This window comes from Lampris incognitus, chromosome 7, assembly GCF_029633865.1.
Source record: "Lampris incognitus isolate fLamInc1 chromosome 7, fLamInc1.hap2, whole genome shotgun sequence".
Taxonomy (NCBI): domain Eukaryota; kingdom Metazoa; phylum Chordata; class Actinopteri; order Lampriformes; family Lampridae; genus Lampris; species Lampris incognitus.
Genome location: NC_079217.1, coordinates 32,524,182 through 32,550,139, shown reverse-complemented (window position 1 = coordinate 32,550,139; position 25,958 = coordinate 32,524,182).

Below are 25,958 nucleotides of genomic sequence, written 5' to 3'. Positions count from 1 at the left end.
ATAACAAATAAAAGGTCAAGTCAGTTATTTCAAAACAGAGAAAATGTTTCTTTCAAATTGGACTGTGACAGTTATATTCCTCCTTTTACCTTAAAACAAAACAAGGAGGGGGAAAATGCCCTCCAATGAATGAGTGATTAGAGGAAAGTAAAATCAAACATTGATTGAAAAAAATACTGCAAGGCAAGATCCTATCATGAGTGAACAAATACATTCACTCCTCATCTATCAAATTCAATCTTGTGGACTACATTAGTCAAATTATTGGTCAAATTGTGTACAGAACTAAAATACTGTATAGAGCATATGGCTGTCAACTGAAAAGATGATAATGATATTAAAAGAGGCCTACCCACATGTATAGCTTATTGTATTGTAACAATTTTTGCAGCTACATCCTATGCCTTGTTGTGATGCGCTGCTGAGTAGTGTTTATTTCCAAATGCAAGTCGCCTGACTTTTCTTGCAGCAAAGTCTCTGATAATGTCCTTGAAGTCCAGTCTTTAAACCAGTTTTCTCTCAATGGAGTGGATGGCGAGTCCATTGAGCCTTTCCTGGCTCATCGTGGAGCGCATATAGTTTTCACATTTTCCTCTTGTCTCTGTACACTGGCTTTTCTTTTTAGAGACCCTGGTTATTGGTAAGGAATTGGACTGGTTTAGTTAGGCTAGGCTAGACGTCTGCAAGCCCTTTGATTCCCGATGGGTCCCGACATGCCGAGTCGATTCAGACGGGGCTTGGGTCATTTTTATTTATTTATTTTTAATATGGATCGGACTCGGGGCGGACTCGGGCTTATTTAACTTCTCTCCTTTCATTGTGCCCATATACACTACCGTTCAAAAGTTTGGGATCACATTGAAATGTCCATATTTTTGAAGGAAAAGCACTGTACTGTTCAATGAAGATAACTTTAAACTAGTCTTAACTTTAAAGAAATACACTCTATACATTGCTAATGTGGTAAATGACTATTCTAGCTGCAAATGTCTGGTTTTTGGTGCAATATCTACATAGGTGTATAGAGGCCCATTTCAAGCAACTATCACTCCAGTGTTCTAATGGTACAATATGTTTGCTCATTGGCTCAGAAGGCTAATTGATGATTAGAAAACCCTTGTGCAATCATGTTCACACATCCGAAAACAGTTTAGCTCGTTACAGAAGCTACAAAACTGACCTTCCTTTGAGCAGATTGAGTTTCTGGAGCATCACATTTGTGGGGTCAATTAAACGCTCAAAATGGCCAGAAAAAGAGAACTTTAATCTGAAACTCGACAGTCTATTCTTGTTCTTAGAAATGAAGGCTATTCCATGCGAGAAATTGCTAAGAAATTGAAGATTTCCTACACCGGTGTGTACTACTCCCTTCAGAGGACAGCACAAACAGGCTCTAACCAGAGTAGAAAAAGAAGTGGGAGGCCGCGTTGCACAACTGAGCAAGAAGATAAGTACATTAGAGTCTCTAGTTTGAGAAACAGACGCCTCACAGGTCCCCAACTGGCATCTTCATTAAATAGTACCCGCAAAACACCAGTGTCAACATCTACAGTGAAGAGGCGGCTGCGGGATTCTGGGCTTCAGGGCAGAGTGGCAAAGAAAAAGCCATATCTGAGACTGACCAATAAAAGAAAAAGATTAAGATGGGCAAAAGAACACAGACATTGGACAGAGGAAGACTGGAAAAAAGTGTTGTGGACGGATGAATCCAAGTTTGAGGTGTTTGGATCACAAAGAAGAACGTTTGTGAGACGCAGAACAAATGAAAAGATGCTGGAAGAATGCCTGACGCCATCTGTTAAGCATGGTGGAGGTAATGTGATGGTCTGGGGTTGCTTTGGTGCTGGTAAGGTGGGAGATTTGTACAGGGTAAAAGGGATTCTGAATAAGGAAGGCTATCACTCCATTTTGCAACGCCATGCCATACCCAGTGGACAGCGCTTGATTGGAGCCAATTTCATCCTACAACAGGACAATGACCCTAAACACACCTCCAAATTGTGCAAGAACTATTTAGAGCAGAAGCAGGCAGCTGGTATTCTATCGGTAATGGAGTGGCCAGCGCAGTCACCAGATCTGAACCCCATTGAGCTGTTGTGGGAGCAGCTTGACCGTATGGTACGCAAGAAGTGCCCATCCAACCAATCCAACTTGTGGGAGCTGCTTCTGGAAGCGTGGGGTGCAATTTCTCCAGATTACCTCAACAAATTAACAGCTAGAATGCCAAAGGTCTGCAATGCTGTAATTGCTGCAGATGGAAGATTCTTTGACGAAAGCAAAGTTTGATGTAAAAAAAATCTTATTTCAAATACAAATCATTATTTCTAACCTTGTCAATGTCTTGACTCTATTTTCTATTCATTTCACAACATATGGTGGTGAATAAGTGTGACTTTTCATGGAAAACACAAAATTGTTTGGGTGATCCCAAACTTTTGAACGGTAGTGTATGTGCAGAGCACACATAGGCCACAGTATGAAATGTTGTTATATTAATTGTAAACATCATACATACGCATGTCCGAGTGTATTAGACGTGACAGTTGACTATGCCATGATGTGTGCGTATGTTTGTGTGTATTACTGGGCAAAAAAACCTCAAAACCTGCTAATATCTGCCTTTGGTCAACGTAAAAAGGCGGCTGTTAGCGGGGTTTTTGGCCAGTTGGATATCAGAGACAGAACGCATCAGAGCGCTCATCAGAGGGAGCGCACGCCAGAGAGAGCTTAACGTCATGATGGTGTCGGTCTCGGGTCAGTCTTGGGCTGAAAAATTGCATACTTTGTCGGGCTGGGGCCGAGCTAGGGCTTGAACATCACGCGGCAGGCTATAGGGATGGAGTTTTTGGCCTGTGCAGGACTCAAATGCTGGGACCAGACTACACGAATTCAACGCGATTTTGACACGATTATGTTGTCACTGAAACATTTCCAGCCTTGGGCGACTTTGCCCCCTGTAATGTGACATAAGCTAAGAGTAACGATTTGGCATCTGAGATACCCCACGATACCCCAACCAAAAGTCTAACATGTCAGAATCTTTTGCATTTTCTTGAATTGTCTGACAACTCCCATGATGTGTTCCTTAATGTTGATCAATACGACAGTGTGCTCTCTGGTGCACTTATGTAAATATGGCAAAGAGAAAGAGGGATACTGCTGTTGGTACTGTCAGATGGAATGAAAAGTTCATTGAGCAGTGGCAACAATACCCCTGCCTTTCTGCTCCACCCCCTCTGTCGAGCGAGCCGGGGAGGGCTTCAGACTACCACGTCTCCTCCGATACACGTGGAGTCGCCAACCGCTTCTTTTCACCTGACAGTGAGGAGTTTCTCCAGGGGGACATAGCGCATGGGAGGATCACGCTATTCCCCCCAGTTCCCCCTCCCCCTCCAAACAGGCGCCCCAACCAACAAGAGGAGGCACTAGTGCAGCAACCAGGGCACATACCCACACCCAACTTCCCACCCGCAGACACGGCCTGTCTGCAGGGAAGCCCGACCAAGCTGGAGGTAACCCAGGGATTCGAACTGGAGATCCCCGTGTTGGTAGGCAATGTAATAGACCGCCACGCCACTCGGAGACCAACCCCTGCCTTTTTTGACGTTTCCTGGATGGAGTACCATTAAAAAAAAGTCACAAAAGATAAAGAAGAAGGAGAAGCCGCTCTATTTTGTCATTATAGTCTTACAATGAATGTGTTCTCTGCATTTAACCCATCCTATTGGAAGAGTGTTAACCCTAACATGCATGTCTTTTTGGTGGTGGGAGGAAACCGAAGCATCCGGAGGAAAACCCGCGCAGACACGAATAGAACATGCAAACTCCACACATAAGGGACCTGGGATGGCCTTGGGTTCGAGCCCAGGACTTGCTGGACCACCATGCCACCCAAGTGTTCTTGTCGATGAGAAATAGTAGAGACACTTCAGCAACCCAATTAATAGCTGCTTAAGATATGCCAGGTTATTATTCCCCAATAGCACTAGCCACAACAACGTCCCCAATCTTTTTTTTTCTTTTTCTTTTTCTTTTCGAAGCACAAGACGACTAGCAGCACACATGGTGCTTCTGTAGCCATGCTCGACAATTTCTTGACCCTCCTCCCCAACGTCCTATGAACTCACGCAAGATTGTGAAAGGCAGCGTATGATGGTTGGTCGGAGTCGTGTTACAAGTCTCTCAGCCAAGTCACGGCAAGAATGTATGGCACCATGATTGCCTAATCTGACATGGTGACCATCTTGAAAGACAAAACATATCGTGTTGTTTGATCAGTAATTCAGGCTGCAGTTCGCTTTACATTAGTGGCACATGTGTGTTCTCCACATCTCTGATTGACCAGTGTTTTGACTGCACCATTTTCACAATAACAGCGGGAAGGGGGTATCAGATGACAAGTTGAAATGTGCTTTAATGATAACAATACATTTATTTATCATGGAAATACATATACATTCCATTGTCAGTAATATATGTCAGTAAATTAATTGTTGTAGTTGATCCCATTTAAGGGTCAACCATAGACCTTTGCATGGGCCTCCCCTGGGTCTTGGGCCGGGGTCATCCGTATCCTTTCACACCCCATGAGGGTGGGCCTGAGGAGTGTTCAAAGGAAATACCCCCCCCCCCCACCACCACCACCATGGCACGGAGACAGCATGTAAATTTAACATAATTATGTTCAGGTTATAAGTAATCCAAATCACATGTTACATGTGGAATGAATTGCTGCATTTATGTGCTTTTCCATCTTGTTAGATGTGAAGTACCTCATGAACCCGGCCTCTAAACTGATATTCAGTCCAACATTTAGCTGTATGTGTAGATTTGGCCCTTCAAAAATGTTTTTGAGTGGGTGCATCTGAAAAATAAAAGCTGTTGTGAGATGGCATTTTTGTCTTTGACAGAGATGCGAGCCAGACACTTTTCACTTTTCACCTTCACATGCTCAATATTTCAATCAAAGTTTTGAAGGATTTGTGATGTGTCTGGGTTGTCGGTTTGTTTAAAATATGATTCAGACAATTTAACTTTAGCTCCGTTGAGCCACTGCAAAAGCATTTATTTTAAAACGTCAATTCCAAGTGTCCAATTGTGATATATTGTAAATAAAATGTTAGCTACTCAATTAGAAATGTGCAGTCAATACCAGACTAATAATTGTGTTCACAAAAAAGTCACACATTTCCGTTGACTACCACAATGGAGCTCGATAGTTCAAATTCCCGTGTTACCTCCGCTTTGGTCGGGCATCCCCACAGACACAGTTGGCTGTGTCTGCGGGTGGGGAGCCGGATGTGGATGTGTTCTGGTCGCTGCACTAGCGCCTCCTCTGGTTGGTCGGGGTGCCTGTTCGGGGGGGTGGGGGCACTGGGGGGAATAACGAGATCCTCCCACGCTATGTCCCCCTGGTGAAACTCCTCACTGTCAGGTGAAAAGAAGCGGCTGGCGACTCCACATGGAGCAGAGACCGGGATGGCTCGGAAGAGTGGGGTAATTGGCCGGGTACAATTGGGAAGAAAAGGGGGGGGGGGAGTGACACATTTGTGCATTGTTTCTATGACCGTATTTGTCCTTGAGTGAAAAAAAATCACTACCGCATTTTCTTTTTCTTTATTCTGTATTTATTTTCATTTAATCGCATTCACATATTCATTGATATCCAGTAGACTTCCTGCTTTAAAGGCTCACTCTTTTTGAAGTGACAAACCCAAAACATTCAAGAAAACAATAGGACCCCCTACTAAGTAACTGTGTCCTGTTTGTAATTTACTTCCACTGGCTACAGTAACCTCAAACTGTTACTTAGTTTTTCGAGAAGATCTCCCATTGATTTAATTCTCAAGTGGGGTACTGTTTTATGCTCTGGGCTGAAAATGTGTTTTATGCTGGCCTGAATAAACAGCCTTTAAAAAAAACTCGTTTGCGCTATTATTGATTTAAGGCTGTAGCTACATTTACATGACCACATTGCACTACTACTTATTTTTGTGTAATACATTTATGTTATTACACAAAGACAGCTGAAAAGAAATATTGATCACATCTGGATACCCTGTTTCTTTCCTTATCTGTCATAAAAAATTATTCATATGTGAAAAACATGAATCCCAAGGATTCCGCAATGTGCTCTTTTCCCAAAAGGACACCATATAATATAATAAATGCACATGTAATAACTATATGTTTTCTGTGTTTTATTTCTTTGTTTCCCCTACTGCTATCCCATCATAGCTTGGACATGACTGAGAGCTCGTCAGTCCCTTTTACAGATGTGCATCATGCAACAGAGGTGATGTAGAGATGTGGTTTGATCTGGTATGATCCCACTTTTCTCATGCTTGTATCTGTGGTTTACAGTAATTATAGCTCCACAGTTCTGTGGTCAATACATTGCTGTCCCCTCGGCTCTGAGACAACAGCTACTCTGTCAATATCAGTGCAGAAAAATACAGAGGCTGCATTTTCAGGACAATCAATAGTGTTATAAACCAGTGGGTAGAAAAAAGCAGAAACTAGGAGAGAGTGCAGATCCCTGCCAGGCGTATCTCTCCTTCTCTGGTGCTGGGACTTTGGTGAAAAATCAGCTGAGGTGTTATCACTCAAGTGTGGTATAAAACAGGTTTTTCAATGATTTTGAATCACCGCAACCACAAGAGGTCCTTGATTGTAGTCATAACTGTGCACAAAATTTATTAGGCTGACAGGCCCAGTAGTATGTGAGATTAGCAGTGCACATACACACACACACACACACACACACACACACACACACACACACACGAACAGAAATCCCAAGTATTTTTCCTGCCATTATAAGACTTTTGCGCAGCGCCCAAGTTGATTAAACAGGAGTCGATTGAAAGGGAAAAAGTTTTTACTATGCAACGCTCAAGCTAAAAAAAATATACCCAATAAAAATGTTTTGCCTGCCAGACTGTGGATGTGCAGCCTCCTAGGTAGACCCTCGCATGAATTTGACCAAGTCTACTATGAACTTACACTTTCCAAAAAGAAAAGCTTTTCTATGTGACCATTTTGGTCTAACCATAACCCCGTCTTTATTTTCATAATATAAGGCTGGGCAACAGCAAGAATATGCAACACTTCCTATTTTGACTGCAACCTACAGGAAGTTGTTCCTTTATAACTTTTGCACTTTTTGGATTATCAAAATTATTTTAATTATTTTTAATCATATCATTGTCGATCTGAATCAACGGTAGATATGAGACACGCATGCGAGAGCATAAACGGTTTACCCAGCTTTATTGTATTATGAAAACAAAGGCAGAGGTTATTCGTTTTGTTCATCTAATGTTCCTCCAGTTCTCCTGTGCTGAGGCGTCACATTTGAATCTGAACACATCCAAGACCAAAGAACCGATTTTAGATTTTAGACATGATGCTTCACCACCCATTCTACCTAGAATCAAAGGAGAGCAGATCGAGTTGGTGACAGAGTACAAGTGTATCTCTCCTGGGACCAATGTGCTGATGCTATTTTTAAGAAGGGCCAACAACACATTCATTTTCTTACAAAACTGAACTTTTTTAATGTTGATAGCAAAATTCTTACACTATTTTACGAATATTTTATTCAGAGTATATTTTGTTATTGTATTGTATGCTGGTATGGACATTCCAAAATCACTCACAAGAAAAAATTAGGAAAAATTTTGAAGACCGGTGGGAAAATCATGGGGGACATGCAGGCTGAACTGTACCACCTGTACCTGACCAGGCTGACTGCCCAATTGCTATACCAATTGGGCATCTCTTCAGTTCTTTAGCAATGATTGTGGTTCTCCTCTAGAGTCTGTCACTGGTTGCACTATCCATCAGTGTGCACACATTCCAGGCTCCACAGGTCATGTTTCTGTGTTTCTGATTTCATGTGGTGATCCCTCTGCACATGGTAATCCAGTCAGGAGGTTTGAAGCAGGCTACTTTTAGGGCACCTTTTCTAGCCTCTGCCCCAGGTGGGGTGAGCAGAGTGGATACTAAAGAGGGCTGCTCAGTTGTGGGTGCAGCTACTGAAGGGTGCTTTCTACCTCATTCCAAGAGCCAGCGTCTGAATCTATAACCCACTGCCTGATGTGCCGGCTCATGGACTAGGGGCTTCCAGAACTCACAATTCTGCCCTCGTCACCACTTGCTGGTTGCCATAGGACTTAATCCCGGATGTTAGGGTGGATTCCCTTTATGGAGGACGCCTGTGCGTGACTTTGTTTAATGTGGGGAGACTGGTGCACAGACAGCCACCACACGGTCTTTGACAGATCTGGGTCAGGATCCAGCAGTATGGAGTCCAAGATGACTGGGGGCCCATTTATGCTGCAGCCTTCATACGCCTTCCCAGTCTCTTTGTACTTAACATAAAATAACAACACTACAACACAACAATCTTCAGATATATACATAAGGATTGACTTATACAAGTGAAATAAGAGGTGATAAAGTGCAATTGTGCAGAGAATATATCAGAGATGCTAAAATAGATGTTAGCAGTTACTTATATATATATATATATATATATATATATATATATATATATATATATATATATATATATATATATATACACTACCGTTCAAAAGTTTGGGATCACCCAAACAATTTTGTGTTTTCCATGAAAAGTCACACTTATTCACCACCATATGTTGTGAAATGAATAGAAAATAGAGTCAAGACATTGACAAGGTTAGAAATAATGATTTGTATTTGAAATAAGATTTTTTTTACATCAAACTTTGCTTTCGTCAAAGAATCCTCCATTTGCAGCAATTACAGCATTGCAGACCTTTGGCATTCTAGCTGTTAATTTGTTGAGGTAATCTGGAGAAATTGCACCCCACGCTTCCAGAAGCAGCTCCCACAAGTTGGATTGGTTGGATGGGCACTTCTTTGAGCAGATTGAGTTTCTGGAGCATCACATTTGTGGGGTCAATTAAACGCTCAAAATGGCCAGAAAAAGAGAACTTTCATCTGAAACTCGACAGTCTATTCTTGTTCTTAGAAATGAAGGCTATTCCATGCGAGAAATTGCTAAGAAATTGAAGATTTCCTACACCGGTGTGTACTACTCCCTTCAGAGGACAGCACAAACAGGCTCTAACAGGTACTATTTAATGAAGATGCCAGTTGGGGACCTGTGAGGCGTCTGTTTCTCAAACTAGAGACTCTAATGTACTTATCTTCTTGCTCAGTTGTGCAACGCGGCCTCCCACTTCTTTTTCTACTCTGGTTAGAGCCTGTTTGTGCTGTCCTCTGAAGGGAGTAGTACACACCGGTGTAGGAAATCTTCAATTTCTTAGCAATTTCTCGCATGGAATAGCCTTCATTTCTAAGAACAAGAATAGACTGTCGAGTTTCAGATGAAAGTTCTCTTTTTCTGGCCATTTTGAGCGTTTAATTGACCCCACAAATGTGATGCTCCAGAAACTCAATCTGCTCAATGAAGTGCCCATCCAACCAATCCAACTTGTGGGAGCTGCTTCTGGAAGCGTGGGGTGCAATTTCTCCAGATTACCTCAACAAATTAACAGCTAGAATGCCAAAGGTCTGCAATGCTGTAATTGCTGCAAATGGAGGATTCTTTGACGAAAGCAAAGTTTGATGTAAAAAAAATCTTATTTCAAATACAAGTCATTATTTCTAACCTTGTCAATGTCTTGACTCTATTTTCTATTCATTTCACAACATATGGTGGTGAATAAGTGTGACTTTTCATGGAAAACACGAAATTGTTTGGGTGATCCCAAACTTTTGAACGGTAGTGTATATATATATATATATATATATATATATATATATATATATATATATATATATATATATATATATGATTAAGGTAGATGGACATGATAGAGCATACCACTATACGTGTAATGTACAGTACATTATATTATATACAAAATAATTGAATTTATTTGACAGTTTTAAACATTCATTTGAATGGCAGCCCATGGAAATAAATTGTTTTTATATCTGGTTGTTTTGGGGTACAGTGCTCTGTAGTGCCTGCCAAAGGGGAGGAGTTGGAATGGGTTGTGTGTTGCCTTCCCGTTTCCTGAGTCTGGAGGTCTATAAGTACTGAATGGAGGACAGTTTGGCACCAATGATTTTCTCTGCAGACCTAACTGTCCGTTGTAGTCTGCCCATGTCCTATTTGGTGGCCGAACCAAACCAGACAGTGATGAATGTGCAGAGGACAGACTGGATTATTGCAGTGTAGAACTGAATCAACACTTCCTGAGGCAGGTCAAATTTCTTGAGCTGGTGGAGAAAATACATTCTCTGCTGGGCCTTCTTGATGATTGTGTCTATGTTGGATGCCCATCTTAGGTCCTGGGAGATTGTGGAAGTCAGAAATCTTTAGGCTTTCACCGTAGACACCCTGCTGTTGAGTATGGTGGGGGGGGGCAGTGTTGGGGGACTCCTCCAGAAGTCCACTATCATCTCCACTGCTTTGAGCATGTTCAGCTCCAGGTTGTTATGGCCGGACCAGAGGGCCAACTGATCAACCTCCCATCTACTATATGCAGATTCATCACCACCCTGGATAAGGCCAGTAATGGTTGTGTCATCTGCAATCTTCAGGAGTTTAACAGATGGGTCACCTGAGGTGCAGTCATTTGTGTAGAGGGAGAAGAGTAGAGGGAAAGCACACATCCCTGGGGGATGCCAGTGCTGACTGTCCAGGTGCTGGATGTGATTTTCCCCAGCCTCATCAACTGTCTCGTTTCTGTCAGGAAGTTTTTAATCCGCTGACAGGTGAGGGCTTGTACAGTGAGCCAGGTGAGTTTTGAGTGGAGGATATCTGGGACGATGGTGTTGAACGCTGAGCTGAAGTCCAGAAACAGGATCCTTGCTTATGTCCCTGGGGAGTTGAGGTGTTGGAAGATGTAGTGCAATTCCATGTGGACTGCATCATCCACTGATCTGTTTGCTTGCTAGGCAAGTTGCAGGAGGTCGAGCAGAGGGCCTGCGATTTCCTTCGGGTGGGCCAACACCAGTCTCTCAAAGGATTTCATGACCACAGATGTTAGGGCAATGGGCCTGTAGTCATTTAATCCCGTGTTACGGGGTTTCTTGGGGACCAGGATGATAGTGGAGCTCTTGAAGCAGGAGTGGACTCCACACAGCTCCAGTGATCTGTTGAAGATTGGTGTGAAAATGGGGGCCAGCTGGTCAGCACAGACTTTAAGACAGGAAGGTGATATGCAATCCTGGCCCTCGATGCCTTCATGGTCTTCTGTCTCTGGATGAGCTGGTGCACATCCTCAACACAGATCCTGAGTGCAGGTGGGGGTCGGTTGGGAGAGGAGAGGGGCTGGCAGTGAGTGTAGTTAGTTGTGTGTTGTGGCTGGAGAGGGTGAGGGAGGGGTGTGAAAGTTCACTTATCAAAACTACAGTAAAACCCATTTTAGATTGTCAGCCAGTTGATGGTTTCCTGCAGTGTAGGGAGATGGTATCCTGTAGTTGGTAATGTCTTTCAAACCTCTCCAGACTGATGATGGGTCATTGGCAGGAAACCTATTTTTCAACTTTTTAGAGTAGCACATTTTTGCCTCTCTGATCTCTTTTGTGAGTGTATTTCTGGCTTGGTTATACCTGATCCTATCTCCACTCCTGTAGGCTTCCTTATTGGCCTGATGAAGCTGCCCGAGTTTTGTTGTGAACCAGGGCTTATTGTTGTTAAAGGTACATATGTTTTTGGTGGGTGCACACATGTCCTCACAAAAGCTGAGATAAGATGTCACAGTGTCAATAAGTTCGTCCAGGTCTGTAGATGCAGGCTCAACAACACTGCAGTCAGTGCAGTCAAGGCAGGCCTGGAGTTCCCGTTTTGACTTATTAGTCCATTTACTCCCAGTTTAAACCACAGGCTTTGCAGATTTTAGTTTTTGCCTGTAGGCTGAGATAAGATGAATCAGACAGTGATCAGAGAGGCCCAGGGCTGCACAGGGGATATTCTTTGTCCAAAATGTGTATGTTGCTGTCCTCAAAGGAGTGTTTCTTCTCCTTTAGGTGTAGATAGACTGCTGAGCCTTGTCCTGAGGAGTTTGGCCTTCTGTGTTGGGCCATCCGTTTGTGTAGTGGTTGTTGGGTTTCTCCTATGTATAGGTCAGTGCAATCCTCATTGCATTGTACAGCATACACCAGATTGCTTTTTTGGGTGTGTGGTACACTGTCTTTGGGATGAACCAGTCTTTGTCGGAGTGTGTTGCTGGGTTTGAAGTAAACCGGGATGCGGTGTTTGTTGAAAATTCTCCTGAGTTTCTCGGAGACCCCAGAAACATACGGGATGACTGTGCTATTCCTTCTGTTCCTTTTCTCCTCATCGCTCACCTGGTTGGTCTTTTTGTAACATGTTGCAGTTTTCACAAAGGTCCAACTGGAGTAGCCGCAGGTTATTAAAGCTCCCCTCAGGTGTTTGTGTTCTTTTTGTTGGGCCTGAGTGCTGCTGGGCACATTGTCAGCTCTGTGTTGCAAAGTTCTGATGATGCTCAGTTTGTGTACCAGAGGGGGTTGTGAGTCGAAAAGTAGACATTGGTCTGTGTGTGTAGGTTTCCTGTAAACCCCAATGTGGAGCCTCCTGTCTTCCCCAATGTGGACATCACAGTCCAAGAAGGGCAAACTGTTGTTCTTTACGTCTTCCCTTGTGAACTTAATGTTCTTGTCCACTGAGTTGATGTGTTTGGTAAACGCTTGCACATCTTGTGTTTGGATTTTGACCCATGTGTCATATCAATAGCTCTGATAATGACGGGTGCTGCCAAACATCGGTACACAAAAGAGCCACTCGTATCTATGGCTCTGTTAGCGACGGGCATTGGTAAACATCGGGACACAAAGAGCCATGGACATCGACAGCTCTGACTTCTTGGTCTTCAAAGTCAACCTACATGTCACCATCCAACGTTGCCTAGTTACGTTCTCCCCTGTCACCACCTTGAGGTCTCCAATCCCTTTCAGACTACACCTTCTACATAAGATATAGCCCACCTGTGTGCACCTTCCTCCACTCTTATACGTCACCCTGTGTTCCACCCTCTTCTTGAAATATGTATTCACCACAGCCATTTCCTTCCTTTTCACAAAATCCATTAAATTCCCATCCAATCAGCTCTCTCTCCCCCTTGGGTACACTCTCCACCACTTCATCCAACTCATCCTTTAAGCTTTACCTTCAATCCTTCAAGCTGACACCCAATCTACAATTATTCAAACACAGAAATGCCTTTTTAGTTGCTCCTTTTCGGCTACCATTTGGAAATGGAGGGATTAAAGATATGGAACAGGGCATTTGGTGTCTTCACCATAGCAGTCAGAAGACTAAGGCAAGATACCAAGTTGGTTGGAAGAAGCAAAGTTGTTGTGGTTAACAAGCACCAAGCTTGTCGAGGACTTTCATCAACAGATACCACAGCATCAGTAGTTAAAACTCCGATTTTTACCATCCTTTATTGCTCAGCAGTGGGGACGTTGTTTACTGATGACTCATTCATTCCATTTCCATTGGATCTCAGTGATGTGGAGTGGTCAAACATCAGTGCAATTACCTTTATTAGCCTTGGTGTCAGTAATTTTAAATGGCAATTTAAACCTCAGATAAGTTACTGTGAAAATATCTGACACAGGGGTTACACCTAAAACCAAATTTTTCATCTTTAGAGAATATCACATATCAAATAATTAAAGTATCCAAGTATTAAGTATTAATTAATTATTTGATACTTAAGTATTAAGTATCAAATAAAGTATGCAGCAGTGTTAAATTGTCTAATACTTCAGGTCCTCAGTCCAAAATAAAATCAGATAAAGCTTAATCTTAGTACCGATACACGACCATTCATTGATATTATTGCAGCATATACTTCATATATACTATGTATACATAGTACTACATGTATATGTCATATAATTTGGCTCTAGCCTAAATCCGCAGATCTGGGGACAGTCAATCATCACTAGTGTCTAGCCCCAATTATTCCCTATTTATATACCTACAGTTGCTGACAAATGTCTAGAAAGAGTTGTCAATCAAGAATGATTTAGCCCTTCTAAATATTTAAGGGATATATGAATGTGTTTTTAAGTAACACCTTATATACCTCTATCCCATTTTGAACCTTCATCTGTCATGATTTTGAACTTATTTTTATTTCTTATTCAATTACCTAATTCATTCTACAGAATGTGGCATCTTACTGACTGTCAGGATTTTGCCAGCAAAGAATGATGGATCTTGTGGCAGGATCGTATGAATAAAACCCAGCCAAGCAGAGGAAAGTGTAGATGTGATATTGGGGACTGCTGGGCTCTGGAGTATTATCACATGCAGTGGGGCTTTGTAGCTAGAGCCATTCCTCTGTTTCAAGTTTAAAAACAACGCAGCCATGGTGAGAGAGATACGAGCTCATTCTTTGGGGGGCATTGATTGGCAATGACAGAGAGTTAAATAGTGTGTGGTGCAGTGACTGTCTTGCTTGAGAGACATCTCTGATTTGGAGTGTAAGTGATGCATAATTTGCCAGCTGGTACATGTTTAATTTGAAGAATTTATTTCCACCACAAGCAATGAGAGCTGAATAAAATTTACTTTTAACTGTCATAATCATTTTCACCCCACAATACACTGATTTGTTTTCAGTAGTGAAATATATTTGCATGATTATCATCCTACTTTATTTGGCTTTCAAAGCCAATCATATGCAACTGTATATATGGCTCATATTTTACACAGATTAAGTGAGGCTCTGTGTCATCTAATCTGACGTGTAACCATGCAATGTAACATCTAATCTTTCCAAGTCAATAATGATGAGGAACTTGACTAGTCCACTGTTTGCTCTTTGGCCACCATTGAAGAATTTGTCCTGATTTTGGGGCATTTGTAACTTTGGCTGAATGGTTGTGAGATGTGCATGAGATCTTGATAAAAGATACAGAACTTACTAAGATGGAGAAAATAAGATGTGTCACAGGGGGTTCAACAATCAGATTTCATAAAACATGTGTCCTTTCTTTAAATTTGCTAAGAAACTGCAGTCACTTGACATCCCATAAAGCATTTGATAACCAACATTATTTGGTTGAACATGGGGTAATCTATTTACATGTGTGGTGATATGGGTGTATCACTTAACTTTTTTTTAACCATTCTGTTTTCTATATAAGTTTTATATATATATATATATATGTATGTATGTATGTATGTATGTATGTATGTATGTATGTATGTATGTATGTATGTATGTATGTATGTATGTATGTATATATGTATATATGTATATATATTCTTTTTTATACATATATTGTTTATTTGTCTTGAGTATACAAGTTGTGTGTGTGTGTGTGTGTGTGTGTGTTTGTGTGTCTCTGTGTTTTTGTTTTTGTTTTTTGTTCTAATTGGCTAGGCGGCTGGGCTATAAGTTTGTTTTTTTTTGTTTTTGTTTTGTTGTTGTTGTTTTTTGTTCTTTGTTCTATGTTGAATTTTGGTCTTTTTTTTCCAATGTAAACCTAAACATTGATTTCATACAGTATTTTGATTGTAAAATTTCAATAAAAAAGTTGTGAAAAAAATACAGGACAACTTGAAGGACAAAAAATACAGGACAACTTAAAGGACAATTTCAAGTATATCTTGAAGTTGTCCTTTGGTGTTCATATTTCATGTACAGATTTGAAATGAAACATTCTGTGGAGGTACATCGTTACTTCACTTTACTCACTTCACTGAGTTTGTGCAGATTATTATTATTACTATTATTATTACTACTACTAAAACTCTGGTACATATGCTACATTTACTGTAACACTCTCATAATATCAGGTGACCCGTGACACTTGACTGTAAATACTGAAGGATGAGTTGAAAGTAGCTGAACATCTCAGCAGCACAGCTGAAGACATGCAGAGTCTACTGCCAAAAAATTGAAGCTCTTTGTAGTCAACCTGATAAATGTTGAAAGGAAGCAGAAAGAGGGATGTACTGTTTGGCTGGTGTATGTGTGTGTGCTTGAATGCTTGTGTGAGCACGTGTGTGTATGTGCAGTCTGCTGCTTGCACTCAGGGACGGATGCACTCACATTTAATGAAAGTGCAATCCAAGACTCAGTTGTCACGAGAACAACATTCATTTAACATGCCCTTCACCACATGTGTAAGTCTGTCTAATGTCACTGAACCACAAGGCCCTCCACTTCCTTGTTTTCATGGACCTGGCCCTTTTCTCTATTCTCCTTTTCCTTCCTCTCTTTTCTGTGCTCCCCCCCCCCAATAGTATGTTACCTCCAACCCCTCTAACTGTCAGCTCCATCTGCCACAGCCACACCAGGCTTTCTGGTTATTTCTTCTCTGTGATGTGATGCAGGCACCCTCAACCATCCATGCTATTTCCATAAAAGTCCTTTACTTATTAACACTGTAACTACATTTAAAAGGCAAAAATTACACAACTACAGCAGCTGGAAAGAGCTGAGAGGAAAAAGAAGATATGAAGTGGAATGACTTGCGTTGGCTTGATGGCAAACTCTACTGCTGACAATTTTGAGAGTTGCCAACTGAGTATGACATGATTTGATTAGAGACAATTTTCACATGGGTTCTTGATGCATCGTTATGCCTTGTACATTGATGCCATCCAAAAGCCGAGCTGTCAAATAACAGCTAACTCTAACAACCAGGTGGTTTTCTCCAAGACTAGTTTCATGGAGCCCAAACCTGGGAAACTGCACTGTGTGCTCTATCATTAAATCATACCTGAGAAGCAGAGAAACCTCAATGTTGGGGACATTATTCATGGTTATGCTTGAGTTGAATGAACATAGGGCGGCATGGTGACCCAGTGGTTAGTTCTGTCACCTCACAGCAAGAAGGTCTTGGGTTCGAACCCCGGTGTTGTCCAAACTTGGGGGTCATCCCAGGTCATCCTCTGTGTGGAGTTTGCATGTTCTCCCTGTGTCTGCGGGGGGTTTCCTCCAGGTGCGCCGGTTTCCCCCACCATCAAAAAGACATGCATGTTAGGGTTAATACTCCTGTCTGTGTCCCTGACCGAAGCATGGCAAGACGAACTGGAGTTAGTCCCCGGGTGCTGCACGGCAGCTGCCCACTGCTCCTAGCTACACATCTAGGATGGGTTAAATGCAGAGCCTGAATTTCCCCACAGGGATTAATAAAGTATCTCAAAATCTCCAATCTCAAAATTAATGTGTATTGAGTATGATGGTCAAGTCAATTTTATTTGTATAGCCCAATATCACAAATTACATATTTGCTCAGGGGGCTTTACAGCAACACAACATCCTATCCTTAGACCCTCACATCGGATAAGGAACAATGCCGTAGGGAAAAAAAATTAACAGGGAGAAAAAATAGGAAGAAACCTCAGGGAGAGCAACAGAGGAGGGATCTCTCTCCCAAGACGGAGAGACAGGCAACGGATTTTGTGTTTACACAATTTAAAGAATACAACATTGAAAGATGATAACAGAATTATAAGGAAATTATAGGTTATATAAAGAATATGATAAGGAGGATGCCAAGCAGTGACCAGATGCCAACAGCCCAGGACCTGAGCCACACAACCACCATCACCATGTAGACCTGACAGGAGGACAGACTACACATGCACACAGGAGAGACTCACATCACACCACTCACATACATCTGAGAAAAGACAAGAAAAACATTAGTCACACAACAAAGAGAGAGAGAAGGATACAACATTGAAAAAGGATAACAAAATTTACAAGATATAAAAAGAATGTTTGTGATGAAAGGTTGCTATGAATTGACATTCAATTTAGGGATTTTTAATATCACAAAAATATTTAAAAATGTGACATGAAACCAGCTATTCATTTATTTTCTAATTGTTGAATATTAATGTTTGATGATTAATTCATGACATTACAGTTTAACCTTAAAACTCTGAAGTGAGAGTAGTTTACCCGTACCCTGGCCAGAGAAGATGAAGAAAATCATCTTCATTCTCTTTAGCGGTGTTCGATGAGACAGTCTCACTTTCTGACACGAGGCCAAGCTCTTCAACTGAGTGCAGCTAGTTTGGGAGGCAACCACCTCATCTTGAAAAACAAGTGGGTTGCTGTTGCCAGGATGGATTCATTGACATTAGTCTTCAGCTGTAAGACGCTACTGAACCTTTTCTCAGAGCTGGCTATGGTAGCTTGCAAGATATGTGAGCAGTACCTTGGATTTCAAGCTTGCAGGTCATGTAATTTAGCCTGAACAGCAAAGAGGGTAGGTATGCATATTTTGGTCTGCCAGAGGCATTCCATAGGGCTGAATACTTTGCCATGGATGAATGATTCAGCCTGGAGAGAGTTGAATTGTCTTTAATTGCCCTTTTGGCATCAGTGGTTGAAATCAAACTCGGTGTGTGAGTGGAATGTCTGACGTGAGGTGGTAGAATGATAGCACACTGATACTTCTTCTCCCTCTGGATCTATTATTACAAATAAAATATCCTGTTCCTGCTCAACTGTTTCATCCTATTTATCTGAAAGGACTGTGATACTGAACTCTTGAAATGCTTTTGAGAAGTCAGATAACATTGTCAGGAATCAGGAACACTTTATTTGTTGTTTCATTTCATGTACTTCCATGCATGAAATGAAATGAAATATTATTTACCCCAGCCCACAGCAGTGCAACACAAAGACAAAAACACCTTTCCAAAAACTACAAGAACCTCAAGAACACATATATCCAAACTATCGCATATACCCAGACTAAACAATACATAAATAAATAAATAAATAGTCACTGTTTAAGGGAACGAACGCCAGCTAGGATGACTGTAAGAACTGCCGGTCTGCATGGGCTAGCATTTAGCTTGGCCTGTCCCACTTCCACATCCTCTCAGACTGCCCTCGGTGCTTCCTCCGTGGGCGCAGCTCCAGGCAGGGGCCATGGTCCTTGGGCCCACTGGATGCAGCAAACCAGGCTCCCCCAGCTGATCCAACGCTAGCTCTCCTAGCCAGACACCCTCGACACACCTCCCACCTCCTCGCACTCCACACAACAACACCAAAAACACCATAGTCAATGCCAGGCGAGGCTGCCAGACTGCCCTCGGTGTTAGCACCTTGGCAAAGTCAATGTCCTAAGTCTATAAATCCTTTATGCTTATCAGTGGCCAATGGGTATATGTCTTTAGTGACAAAGGATGTGACAAGAGAGTCAATTTTATTTTGTGTCACTGGACCATGTTCAAAGAGAGTAGTTTGTGAATTCCTGGTTCTGTGTTGTTTTTTTGGTTTTTTTTTTGGTTTTTTTTTTCTTTTCTTTTTTTTTCCCACTGGCAAATTCCTTTTTGTGGTCTTCAAATCCCTTTATTTTGTCAGGGTGCCTTAAAATTTGATGTTGCTGCAAGACAGCCACATATTATGACATTTTTTGCACAGCTGACACTCAGCATCTATCTTTCTATTGGGATCTGCTTCACTATGTGGAAGTATCTCCCATCCAGCATTGCACATTTGAGCATTGGCGTGGCTTCTTCTTCTGCAAATGTGGCAGATGATGGGCCAGCCTGGCCAGGCTCTGATGGTTCATTGCTATACATCCCCTGAGATGACTGACTTCTTCCAAAAGAAAAGTTTATAAAGATACCATTAAATTGATTAGGCCTTCCAGTTGCAACTTAAAACCAACAGCATTCAGAAAACAATAACAACTCACATAATAGACACTAAACACAGTCATTTATGTGTTCCTTAAGGATTATCTAGGAATGGAATCAATTCAATTTGAATTGTATTAACTCCATATTGTAACATCCATATTTTAAAATGTTTTGTGCAAAAAGATGAACAACATTTAGCTTTAAAGATCAGAATGAAAGATTTGATACATGACTTGTTTTCGTAAAATCTATGATGAGTTTTTTGTGTATCTTTATTTTTATTCTTTTACCATCCCCTGGCATAGCAAACACTGTAAAATGTTATCCTTATCCTCAAGAAGACTTTGCAAGCTATTTCCCTGGCTACTATTAATAATGGCCACTATAAAACACCTAAATGTAGCTATGCTAGAAATTAACTTTGTCCTGAGTTACAGAAGTTGCTAACAATTAATCTCGCTAATGAAGCTTCCCATATGATGAATAACCATGCTACAGCGGATGTGGCTGACAAGACATTCAAATCAGAAACAGCTATCCCTTTAGATAAAACTAAATCAAGGGTGTTTCCACTGCAATGAGTTGACTTTTGAACAAACTGAGCGAACCCAAAAGTATCAACAAGCACCAGAAAGGCTTTATTTAGTGGATCATTAGCCATATTCAGATGAATATTGAAATCACCAAGAATTACAATCTCATCAGACCTGAGATAAAGTCTCCAAATTCTTCAAGAAATTGTGAGTAAGGGCCAGGAGACCGATAGAGTATATCTGATGTGTGATAGACCTACTGTAATGCAAAATATGTTATTGCCATACTTTTCAGAGACAGTATTGAAAGCCAAGATAGATTGCACAAGCCATGGTACAATGATTTAACGTTAAAAGTCGTGTCATCAGTCCTGAGGGTAATGAATAGTGAAATCCATTTCCATGATAGAGCTATAAATGTCTTCTCCTTTCCAGCTTGGGTGTCTCCTCCCTATAATTCATCTCTCATGCTGAGAAGGTGCTGTTTGAAAACATGCTGTGTAATTCTCGCCTTAAACATGGACAGTATAAAGGGCATACATCATATGTTGATTAGGATGTATATCATACTGTAGCACTCAGTATCATTTATGGCTCCTTACGTTCCTTTAAAACCACTGTTTATTGTATCCATACCAGCCACAGCGATGAGCCCATCTTCATAATGAATGTTCATGTCTATATCAAGCCCTGATGTAGTACATTATGCGTCAAGATCATGGCCAAAGTAGAGATTCACATACACGTGCAAAGAAGAACTGCCCTGTGCTACACATTTACTTTTAGAGCCCCATCCACAACATGCATTTGAGATTACTGTAACCCCCCCCAAAAAAAACAAAAATCCTTGTATTTTAAGAGTTTATTAATTTATTTTTCACTATTTTATCATAATGTCTGCTTTGGGAACTTTTACTTGTTTGGCTGCCTTCACTGTAAGCTGATATTGTGGCAGGATGAGGAAAAACACAGCAGACGAAGGCGAGTTTGATGTTTATTCCTCAACTCCAAAAACCAACTGCAGCAGGAACAACCCTGCACCGGCGAGCCCGGGAACCTAAACCACGCCCCCAGCTCATAGTCCTGCTGGGTGAGAGGCATAGCCCCTAGTGTCCGCCACACAGCCCCCCCCCCCCAACACCCAGAAGGGACTCCTGGGAAGAAAATTAGTGTCTCACTGGAGGCTTAAGCAGCCTGCCATAACGGCTGCGCCGTCCCTCAGTCGAAACAGTAGGTGAAACACAGTCCAAAGCCGGCTGAGAAGCAGAACGCTGAACCCGTGAAGACACTGCCGGGGTCCTGAAAGGAGGACGACCCCGACGGGGAACCTGGGCCGGAAACACAACTTCGCCTGCCACCCTGTGCGCCGGTTTAAGCCTATCAAGCGTGACACGCTCCCTACGCCCACCCATATCCAGCACAAAACCCTTAGGACCCGTCTCAAGAACCCGAAATGGGCCATCGTATGGGGGTTGGAGGGGCGAGCGGTGAGCATCATGCCGTACAAAAACAAAACGAGCCGACATGAGCTCCGCAGGCACGAACGACCGCGGAAAACAGTGGTGAACGGGGCCTGGAACCCGAGTGCTGTCGGACAAAAAAGGATAAACGGCCGGACGGGGTCGAGGAGCAGAACTCCCAGGCAAAAATTCCCCAGGGACGCAGAGCTGCTGACCGAGCACCAGCTCAGCGGGCGACGCGTCGAGGTCCTCCTTAGGAGCCGAACGCAACCCGAGCATAATCCAAGGTAAACGATCCACCCAGTTACCATCCGAGAGCGCAGCACGCAGCGCTGCCTTGAGCGACCGGTGAAAACGTTCACACAAGCCGTTAGCCTGAGGGTGATACGCGGTAGTGCGTTGTACCTGCACACCCAAGGATCGCGCAAGTGCCAACCGGAGCTCTGACACGAACTGGGGGCCCCTGTCTGAGGTGATATCTGACGGAGTGCCGACGCGGGCGACCCAGGAGGACAGAAAAGCGCGTGCGACATCCGAGGATGTTGCGGAGGACAGGGACAGCCTCTGGCCACCTGGTGGTCCGATCTACCATTGTGAGCAGGTGCGTAAAACCCTGTGAAGAAGGTAGAGGGCCCACCAGGTCCACATGCCCGTGGTCGAAACGTCTGGCCGGGATCGGAAACGGTTCGAGGGGCGATTTAGTGTGCTGGTGGACCTTAGCGCGCTGGCACGCTACACATGCAGCTGCCCACCCCTTGACGTCCTTGAGGAGGCCAGGCCAAACGAACTTGGAACCGACCAACTTCACCGACGCCCGAACTCCAGGGTGCGAGAGGGAGTGAATCGAATCGAAAACTCGACGGCGCCAGGCCACGGGAAAAACGGGGCGGGGACGGCCGGTGGAGACATCGCAGAGGAGGGCAGGACCGCCTTCCTGCATCACAGCGTCCTCTAGCTTGAGGCCGGTACGCGTTGACCTAAGGGCAAGGACGTCCGGGTCGCTGGGCTGGTCGGTAGCCATAGCGGAGAAATCCACACTGAGGTGCACAGGACACACAAGCACACGCGACAGACAATCAGCAACAGGGTTGGACTTCCCGGCCACATGCTGAATGTCCGTTGTGAACTCGGAGATTGCCGCTAGGTGGCGCTGTTGACGAGCAGACCACGGCTCAGTCACCTTGGACATGGCGAAAGTCAGCGGTTTATGATCCACATAAGCCGTGAATGGGCGACCCTCCAGCAGGAAGCGGAAATGCCGGGTTGCAAGGTGCAGTGCCAGCAACTCCCGGTCAAAAACGCTGTACTTGGCGCTCGCTATCTCGCAGTTTGCGGCTAAAAAATGCGAGTGGCGTCCACGCATTCGCCACACGCTGTTCAACCACAGCCCCCACGGCTATGTCAGACGCATCGGTTGTTAAAGCTATGGACGCCGTGGGTGTGGGATGGGCAAGGAGGGCAGCGTTAGCCAGGGCGCACTTAGCTCCGTCAAAGGCCTGGACCCGTTCGGGAGGGTCGTTAGCCTTCTTAAGCCGCAGGGCTTCGTAAAGTGGCTGAAGGAGGTGGGCAGCGCGAGGGAGGAAACGGTTATAGAAATTCACCATGCCCAAGAATTCCTCCTATGCCTTAACAGAGACTGGGCGGGGAAATTCCGCCACCGCTTGCACCTTAGAAGGCAACGGGACCGCGCCTTGCGGCGAAATGCGGTGACCCAAGAAGTCAATCACCGGCAGTCCAAACTGACACTTGGCCGGGTTGACTATCAGGCCGTGTTCGTCCAGACGACGGAAAACCTGTTTCAGGTGCGCCAGGTGCTCTTCAGCTGACGGACTGGCCACTAATATGTCGTCGAGATAAACGAACACGAAATCAAGGTCACGCAACACCGAGTCCATCAGCCTCTGAAAGGTTTGCGCTGCCCCCTTCAAGCCAAAAGGCATGCGCATGAACTCAAAAAGCCCAAATGGGGTGATCACTGCGGTCTTGGGCACGTCCTCTGCGCGCACGGGAACCTGATGATAGCCGCGCACCAGGTCCACCTTAGAGAAAATAGTGGTACCTGCCAGGCGTATGGAAAAGTCCTGTATGTGTGGGATGGGATAGCGGTCGTTGGCGGTGACGTTGTTCAGGCGGCGAAAATCGCCGCAAGGCCGCCACGCCCCATCCGCCTTGGGCACCATGTGAAGCGGCGAGGCCCACGGGCTGTTGGAACGCCTCACTATACCCAGACGCTCCATGATGGCGAACTCCTCCTTGGCTGTAGCCAATTTTACCGCGTCGAGGCGCCGCGCGCGCGCAAAAACTGGCGGTCCCAGAGTGGGAATGAAATGTTCTACCCCGTGTTTAGTAACCGCGGTGGAAAAGGCAGGCGTAGTCACCGATGGAAAATCCGCCAGCAAACGCTGAAAAACATCCCTTAATGCTAAAAAGTTAGCGTGTGTTAACGGCCCGGCTCCCCCTGTCTCGCACGGAACAGTGGCGAAAGACACAGCATCAATTAAACGGCGGTTTGTAACATCAACCAGCAGACCATTAGCACACAGAAACTCGGCGCCGATAATAAGGACCGTAATGGAGGCGACTACAAAGTCCCACTCAAAATGGCGCCCGTGGAAGCAAACAGTCACCAACCTTGTGCCAAACGTCGCAATGGACGAACCGTTAGCTGCACTTAACTGTGGGCCGCCGCCTGCGGCCGACCTGTCTGTCTTAGCAGGAGGGAGTAGGCTCTTTTGCGAGCCTGAGTCCACCAGAAACCGTCTTCCTGACATCGTGTCCTTAATGAAGAGCAGCTCACTACGTCCGCCAGCGCCCACAGCTGCTACTGAGCGCTGGCCCTGGAGTTTCCCGCCGCCTCAAACGTGCACGGAGGGACGCAGCGCCTCGCTTTGCCGCCGAACCGCTGGTGGAAAAAACAGAGGCCGCTCCCGCGCCGTCTCCGGGCAGTCACTTCAGCCACCACTGCCGGGTCCGCGTCCTCCGACGCCGGCTGCAGAGGCCCCGATGCCACACTCCGCACAGAGAACCGTCTGGTAGCCAGCAGGACCCGATCGTTCTCCTCAGCCAAACCTTGGCAGTCACCAGCGGCCAGACACGGGGAGTTAGCCAAAGCCGCGCGCACAGGAGACGGAAGCTGGCGCAGGAAAACGTGCGGGAAAAGGAACCCACCTTCGTCCGAGCCTAGCAGCGACAGCATATTGTCCATGAGATCCACGGCCGTCTCGTCGCCCAAACCGGATAGGGAAAGGATTCTATCTACCCTCTCTGCGGCAGATAGGCTGTACCTCCGGAGCGGAAGATGTTTGAGGGCGACGTATTTACCGTGTTGCGGAGGGGCGCGCAACAGCTGCATGTCCCGGCGTGTGGACTGCTGGTCCAGCGCAGCGACGACCAAATAGTATCTGGATTCGTCCGCGGAGATTCCACGCAGGTGGAACAGCGCCTCGACATGCTGGAACCACGAGGCCGGGTCGCTCTGCCAGAACTCTGGGAGTTTCACAGCCGCGGCGAGACGGCCGGCTGTGAGAGTTGGGGCGGCGTGGCCGAAGTGGATTCACGCTCCTCTTCTGCTCCAAACATATTCAATTCGGGGTCACCAATGTGGCAGGATGAGGAAAAACACAGCAGACGAAGGCGAGTTTGATGTTTATTCCTCAACTCCAAAAACCAACTGCAGCAGGAACAACCCTGCACTGGCGAGCCCGGAACCTAAACCACGCCCCCAGCTCACAGTCCCGCTGGGTGAGAGGCATAGCCCCTAGTGTCTGCCACAATATCACAAAAAAACAAAACAAAAAAAACAGGAAAAAGCATCACAGTGAGATGAGATACAACGAGATACTGGTTGCATCTCTAGTGAGTCAGATATAGCTCATAGGCATGTGAATCTTTAGAAAATGACCATGATTTGTCTTTTGGAATTATAAGCATATTTGCGGGCCCCATTTAGCATTGCTCTACCCATTCCAAATAATTTGCTGGTCAATTGCTGTTAGTCTGTTATTTTACTTAAATCATGTTTAAATTGTATTTAATCATCTTGTTTTAATTAGTTCAATAAGATACTTGTTCTTCTAAAGAAGAATAAGAAGGAGAAATAAGATACTGTTGTGACTGCCAATATCGACTGGGTCTTTGAGTCTTTCTACATCCCTGTCTTTACTAAAAAGTTTTTTTTTTTACAAAAAGTATTATCCTAAATGATGCGGCACGTTAACATTTTTTTTTGGTATTTAGAATGAAGTCATGTGTTTAGCTCTGTACTGTCTTTAGTTGGGGCTTTTTTTTAATAGGGAGCTGTGACCT